General features: G+C 41.7%; 1 long non-coding RNA gene across 1 annotated transcript; it reads left to right on the top strand.

Moving 5' to 3' along the window:
• Positions 1-10: 10 nt before the first annotated feature.
• Positions 11-5433, top strand: LOC121813525. The gene is made up of 3 exons (XR_006053744.1): positions 11-162; positions 4993-5080; positions 5317-5433. It is a non-coding gene; the product is annotated as an uncharacterized LOC121813525 (long non-coding RNA).
• Positions 5434-7490: the final 2057 nt, after the last annotated feature.

Here is a 7490-nt window from a genome sequence, read left to right as displayed (position 1 = left end):
CATTGGTTTTGGGTCAAATCTCTGTTTAGATATTTAATTCGTATTATTGATCAGCTTGGATCATTTCAGTAGATCAAGAGGAAAGTGAAGAAGATGACCTCATCACTCATGTCATCATCAAGATATCAGCTCATCGAGAACAACCTGTCAAAGAAAGACGAGGTAATATTTTTTTTCTTTATGGTGGGTTGTGGGTCATTGCCCTTTCATGTGAGGTCAACGATCTGTTTTTAATATTTTTTGGAAGTGTATAAATAATCATGTAAAGACTTTCATGAAGGAAGTATTGAAAACAAATAACGATGATTTAAAAAACGTGTAAACAGACATTTCAAGGAGAATTTCATATAAATCTAAATCTGCAACGAACATGGTTGCCCCACCCCAAAAAGAGCCAGTCAGCAGCTGAAACTGGAACACACACAGAAAAATGTGAGATGTACTGGATATATCTTATTGTGTCAAAGATGAACTTGGTAGTCTAGATAGCCAGGGGTGGGTCGACCAGGGTCTCCGCTCCTGGCCACGCCCCCACGGCTATACCTAACCCCTACAGCTCCTCGTGTGGGTGCGGGGCCGACAAAAGTGTCTCTTTTTTGGGCTATGCCCAGCCAGGCCACATGGACCTCTTTTCATAAGAGTTGTTGAATTGCTCTTTCTCTGGTGCCTCACCCAGGACCAATTTGTTACAGCAGACCCTAACAAAGAGACAAAAAGCCCACAACAACATAGCCCCTGGGATCCCTGGGACACACCTCCACCACAAAAAGGCAACAATTCAAAGAAAATACAGTACTGATACAGTCAGGAGAGGTGGCGGGCCGGGTTGGGTATCTTAGCATCCCCTCAGCTTGCTGCCTGTACATTGGGGTTTTCTGAGGATAGCCCACTGGGTGGAGGCCTGAGCCAGACCCAGGACATGCTGAAGGGGTAATATCTCTCGGCTGGCCTTGGGAACGCCTCGGTGTTCCCCGGAGGAGGAACTGGAGGAGGTGGCGAGGGAGAGGGAGTTCTGGGCTTCTCTCCTTAGGCTGCTGCCCCTGCAACCCGGCTCTAGATAAGCGGAAAAAAATGTGGCAGATCAGGGATTATTTGACTTTAACTAATGGCTCAGCCTCAAGTCCAGATGGCAGGTGTGTTGTGACACTCAGAATATTATCAGTGTTGTAACTGAGTAGTAGGAGCTCAGAGCAGCTCTTATTAGTCCCATATGTGTCTGCTGTTTGGTTTTTAGCGCATTTATTGTCACTATTAGACATATAATGAAAAAAAGTTCTTGTTTAATATTAAAAAAACTTTTAAACTGTTTCAACGTTCTGCAAACTGTAAAACATCAGCAACTTCCTGTTGTTGATTACAGTTACGGTAGTCTATAACAGATGAACATTCTCACCGAGGGTTTTACTGGTTTGTCTAACAATAGTGTTCATGTTGTGAGAACATCTTTGCTTTGTGCTCTGTGGTGAAGAGTGTCAGTCTGCAGTGGAAAAAGATGGCAGCTTTGTGGTCGTCCACCTGCATCTTTCTCAGAAACAGCCTCCAGTTCTTTGTGGTCACTCAGTGTTTCACAGCAGAGGTGTTAAGATGAGGAAAAAAACTGTACAAAGATGCTGCGGTTTATAAACCAGAACATCAGTGACATGTAGCTCCTCCTGTTCATGATACATCACATTTCTCAGGTTATTGAACCGTGTGAAGAACAGAAAGAAAGTTTACATGTTCTTGTAATTTCTTCACTATATTGGACGATAAACTCTGGGAAGTCACACAAACAGTGTTTGGGGTGGACAAATTCCTCTGGTTGCAAATGTGACCCTTGTCCATTGTCATGGACTCTCGTGATGAAACATTAGAAACAGTAAAAATGCTTTGCTTTGTGTAGCTGCACTGGTGTAGTTGTTGTAGCTTCAATGAGTTTTGTTTTCATTTTGCAGATATTTATTTTGTAGTTGTGATCTACTCAGCAGTGAGAAGTGAAGACGTCAGTTCTGGACAAATCTTTTTCCACTGCAGACTGACACTCTTCACCACAGAGCACAAAGCAAACACGTTCTCACAACATGAACACTATTATTAGACAAACCAGTAAAAACTGTGGTGAGAATGAACTGTGTGATGGATGAACTGTAATCAACAATCGGAAGTTGCTGATGTTTTACATTTTGCAGAATGTTGAAACAGTTTAAAAGGTTTTTTTTTTATATTAAACAAGAACTTTTTTCATTATATGTCTAATAGTGACAATAAATGCGCTAAAAACCAAACAGCAGACACATATGGGACTAATCAGAGCTGCTCTGAGCTCCTACTACTCAGTTACAACACTGATAATATTCTGAGTGTCACAACACACCTGCCACCTGGACTTGAGGCTGAGCCATTAGTTAAAGTCAAATAATCCCTAAAGAAAATTGCTGATCTGCCACATTTTTTTCCTCTTATCTAGAGCCGGGTTGCAGGGGCAGCAGCCTAAGGAAAGAAGCCCAGAACTCCCTCTCCCTCGCCACCTCCTCCAGTTCCTCCTCCGGGGAACACCAAGGCGTTCCCAAGGCCAGCCGAGAGATATTATCCCTTCAGCGTGTCCTGGGTCTGGCTCAGGCCTCCACCCAGTGGGCTATCCTCAGAAAACCCCAATGTACAGGCAGCAAGCTGAGGGGATGCTAAGATACCCAACCCAGCCTGCCACCTCTCCTGACTGTATCAGTACTGTATTTTCTTTGAATTGTTGCCTTTTTGGGGTGGAGGTGTGTCCCAGGGATCCCAGGGGCTATGTTGTTGTGGGCTTTTTGTCCCTTTGTTAGGGTCTGCTGTAACAAATTGGTCCTGGGTGAGGGACCAGAGAAAGAGCAATTCAACAACTGTTATGAAAAGAGGTCCATGTGGCCTGGCTGGGCAAAGCCCAAAAAAGAGACACTTTTGTCGGCCCGGCACCCACATGAGGAGCTGTAGGGGTTAGGTATAGCTGTGGGGGCGTGGCCAGGAGCGGAGACCCTGGTCGACCCACCCCTGGCTATCGAGACTACCAAGTTCATCTTTGACACAATAAGATATATCCAGTACATCTCACATCTTTCTGTGTGTGTTCCAGTTTCAGCTGCTGACCAGCTCTTTTTGGGGCGGGGCAACCATGTTTATTGCAGATTTAGATTATATGAAATTCTCCTTGAAATGTCTGTTTACACGTTTTTTAAATCATCGTAAATAATCCTGTAAAGACTAGGAAGTATTGAAAACAAATAACGATGATTTAAAAAACGTGTAAACAGACATTTCAAGGAGAATTTCATATAATCTAAATCTGCAATAAACATGGTTGCCCCGCCCCAAAAAGAGCTGGTCAGCAGCTGAAACTGGAACACACACAGAAAGATGTGAGATGTACTGGATATATCTTATTGTGTCAAAGATGAACTTGGTAGTCTCGATAGCCAGGGGTGGGTCGACCAGGGTCTCCGCTCCTGGCCACGCCCCCACAGCTATACCTAACCCCTACAGCTCCTCATGTGGGTGCCGGGCCGACAAAAGTGTCTCTTTTTTGGGCTTTGCCCAGCCAGGCCACATGGACCTCTTTTCATAACAGTTGTTGAATTGCTCTTTCTCTGGTCCCTCACCCAGGACCAATTTGTTACAGCAGACCCTAACAAAGGGACAAAAAGCCCACAACAACATAGCCCCTGGGATCCCTGGGACACACCTCCACCCCAAAAAGGCAACAATTCAAAGAAAATACAGTACTGATACAGTCAGGAGAGGTGGCAGGCTGGGTTGGGTATCTTAGCATCCCCTCAGCTTGCTGCCTGTACATTGGGGTTTTCTGAGGATAGCCCACTGGGGTCGCAGGTGAGCAGACCCAGGACATGCTGAAGATAATATCTCTCGCGCTTTGGGAACGCCTGGTGTTTCCCCGGACGAGAACTGGAGGAGGTGGCAGAGGAGGGGAGTTCTGGGCTTCTTTCTTAGGGTGCTCCCCTGCCGCTAGATAAGAGGAAAAAAATGTGCAGATCAGCAATTTTCTTTAGTGGATTCATTTGACTTTAACTAATGCTCAGCCTCAGAGTCCAGATGGCAGGTAGTGTTGTGACACTCAGAATCAGTGTGTATTGTGCAGTGTTGAGAGCTTAAGCTGAATGTATCGCTGCTGATTGCGATGCATTACATAAATGCTGATTTGTACGCTTCATGTTCTCATCAAAGTTAATTAGTCACCTACCACTCCCAGTTATGGCAAGCTAATGTGCCAGCACTGGCCTGAAGAGGGGCTGCCGGCACTGGCACGGCTTGAACCAGTACAGGTGAGTTTTGCCAGCGACGGAGTTTGTTGTCATATATAGAAACATAATATGACAAGAATGTCTGTTTAATATAATAAACACTTTTTACCGTGTCAAAGTTTAGCAAACTGTAAAACCAACTTCCTGTTGTTGATTACAGTTCATCCATCACACAGTTCATTCTCACCACAGTTTTTACTGGTTTGTCTAATAATAGTGTTCATGTTGTGAGAACGTGTTTGCTTTGTGCTCTGTGGTGAAGAGTGTCAGTCTGCAGTGGAAAAAGATGGCAGCTTTGTGGTCGTCCACCTGCATCTTTCTCAGAAACAGCCTCCAGTTCTTTGTGGTCACTCAGTGTTTCACAGCAGAGGTGTTAAGATGAGGAAAAAAACCTGTAAGAAGATGCTGCGGTTTATAAACCAGAACATCGGTGACATGTAGCTCCTCCTGTTCATGATACATCACATTTCTCAGGTTATTGAACCGTGTGAAGAACAGAAAGATTTACAGTTCTTGTAATTTCTTCACTATATTGGACGATAAACTCTGGGAAGTCACACAAACAGTGTTGGGGGACAAATTCATCTGGTTACAAATGTGACCCTTGTCCACTGTCATGGACTCTCGTGATGAAACATTAGAAACAGTAAAAATGTTTTGCTGTGTGTAGCTGTACTGGTGTATTGTTGTAGCTTCAATGAGTTTTGTTTTCATTTTGCAGATATTGATTTTGTAGTTGTGGTCTACTCAGCAGTGAGAAGTGAAGACGTCAGTTCTGGACAAACAACCATCAGAACAAGCAGGCCCAGGTACAGCTGCTCTTTATCTTTGACTTTGCATAGAGACAAGCTCGCTGCTCACCCTGTTTGCATCCATCATGCTAAGATAAGCTGATCAAACCTCATCCTGGATCAAACTCAGAGCTCTGACCCAGTTGAACTGGGACTGTGTGTGATGCAGAGAGGTGGAGGTTGGAGGTCTTGACTGAACTACAAAGCTTGTAATCATGTTTCCTGTTGTTTGAACTGTGTGTGTTTGTGTTCAGACTTTAAACCAGAGCCAGACGTCGTCTACTCTTCACTGAAGTAGTCCACCAGTCCAACCACTGACGTCCAGCTGCTGGTCTCTAACTGGTCCCCCCAGCACCTCAGACCAGAGTAAACATACAAACATTTTTTATGTTTTATGTCATTTTTGTGTATTTTTTTGTTGGAATATTTAATATTTTTTGAGGCTAAATGAGTAATGTACAAAGGGCCTATATCCCGTGTATATTATTTGGTGATATCATAATTCAGCATGTCTTCAGTAACCAACACATTGTGGTGATGAGTATAACAAAGAAGAGATGGCGCACAAATCTGCATCTGGTTAAAAGGAAAAAACACACAAACATGAAAGAGTTTGCCAGATTTGTGCTAAATGAAATAGCTGGGAGTGGAAATATGGATATTTACAGTCTTGTGCAATAAAGAATATGTGTGTTGTATCACAAGACACAATGAGACCAATGTGTTTCACTGACTCATCTACACAAGCATTTTGTAGAGGGTATAAGCACTGTGGCAGTTGTTCGGCTGGAAACGACTGTGAGGGCCAAATTTCAACTTTGTCAAATATGAGTTTGGAGCTTAATCTCAAAATTGACAATGTTTTTTTTTTTCTTCTTAATACTCTCTCATAGCAGCATGACAGTCGTACTAATCTATTAACAACCAATTTGTGCTGCAGCTATTTTCAGAAACGAATCAATGTCCATTTAGGTAAGAGGGATGAGTTTACATCTCAGTGGGTATAACACTCCTGTGACTTTGCTGGGGGCATCTTAAGATCACCACAGATGATGTGTTTTTAACCTCCTGTGAAAAGTAAAGTCTGAAATTCTGTGAAACTCAGGGGGTCCTGACAGTGCTCTTCTTCTGTTCTGCACAACAGATTTAACAAAAGGTGAATCTGGTGAAGAATCAGTCACATGCAAAATTATATCCAGTGGATTAAGCATAATTTATGATCCCACAAATGTGTCTTTTCATAATTATGTAATGTTTCACTTTTACCTCATGGTGGCAGTGTTTTCACACTGAATTAATTAATATTTTACCCTCCACACCATAGATTACTGTTCACATTTACTTCAAGATGTCAGACTTTATGCTTTTTTACCTAAGGATTCGAAACTATTTGTTAAATATATAAAAGTAATTAAAATAATGCTTTTTCTGATTCCAGTGAGTTGGAATAATTATAATTAGAGGTTACAAATGATCAGATAGCCATCACCTGGAAAGTTTAGTGTTGATTTATAGATTAATGGTTTTCAAATACAATCCAAATCTAATTTATTTATATAGCACATTTAAAAAGTGGAAAGTTTGCCCAAAGTGCTGTACAAAAAAAAAAACAAGATATAAAACAAAAGATAAAACCATTCATATTAAAACACGCACATGAAGGGAAACAAAGCATATCAACTCACACCAGTCTAAATGCTACTGAAAAAAGTTGTGTTTTCAAAAGAGACTTAAAAGGAAGAAGCGAAGTATGTACCTGTATAGATATTTAAAGGCAACGTATTCCAAAGTTTTGGAGCCACAATTGAAAAAGCTTTTTCTCCTCTAAGTTTCAACCAGTTTTGGGAAACCGAAAGCAGCAGGTCAGCTGATCTAAGGTCCTTCAAACCTTTAGATCAGTGTTCCAAGAATACTGTGGTTGGTCAACAGCATCACAGGCTGCAGTAAGATCTAAAAGCACAAGAATTACAAAACTTACGCAATCATTTGGTAGAATTATGTAATTAAAAGCCCGTAAAAGTGTTGTTTTAGTGGAGTGTAGATGTTTAAAACCAGACTGAAAAAACACCATTACTATCCAAAAACATAATCAGTTGGGAAAAAACGATTTTTTCCAATAGCTTTGAAAGGAAAGTGAGTTTTGAGTCTAACATTTGAGCAAACCGAGACAGAGGTCAAGGTCAGTTTAAAGAGTGTGCCCCTGCTGTTGTGTAGGGCTTTCTACAGACTGTACAAGGTTAAAAGATTGAATAAGATTTAAAAACTGCTGAGCAAACGATCCATCAGGGGAACAGACGTGAATATTAAAATCACCAACTATTAAAATCCAATCACATCTTAGTCAAAATTTCAGCCAAAAACATGAAAAGTAATTTATAATATCTTTGTTAATACTTGTATGATGGATTACTGCACACAACCAGCATCT

The sequence above is a fragment of the Haplochromis burtoni genome, unplaced genomic scaffold (assembly GCF_018398535.1).
Source record: "Haplochromis burtoni strain Fernald_Lab_line unplaced genomic scaffold, NCSU_Asbu1 Contig_1838, whole genome shotgun sequence".
Taxonomy (NCBI): Eukaryota; Metazoa; Chordata; class Actinopteri; order Cichliformes; family Cichlidae; genus Haplochromis; species Haplochromis burtoni.
Note: the sequence above shows the minus strand (reverse complement) of the source record. Positions and strands in the feature narration are given on the sequence as shown.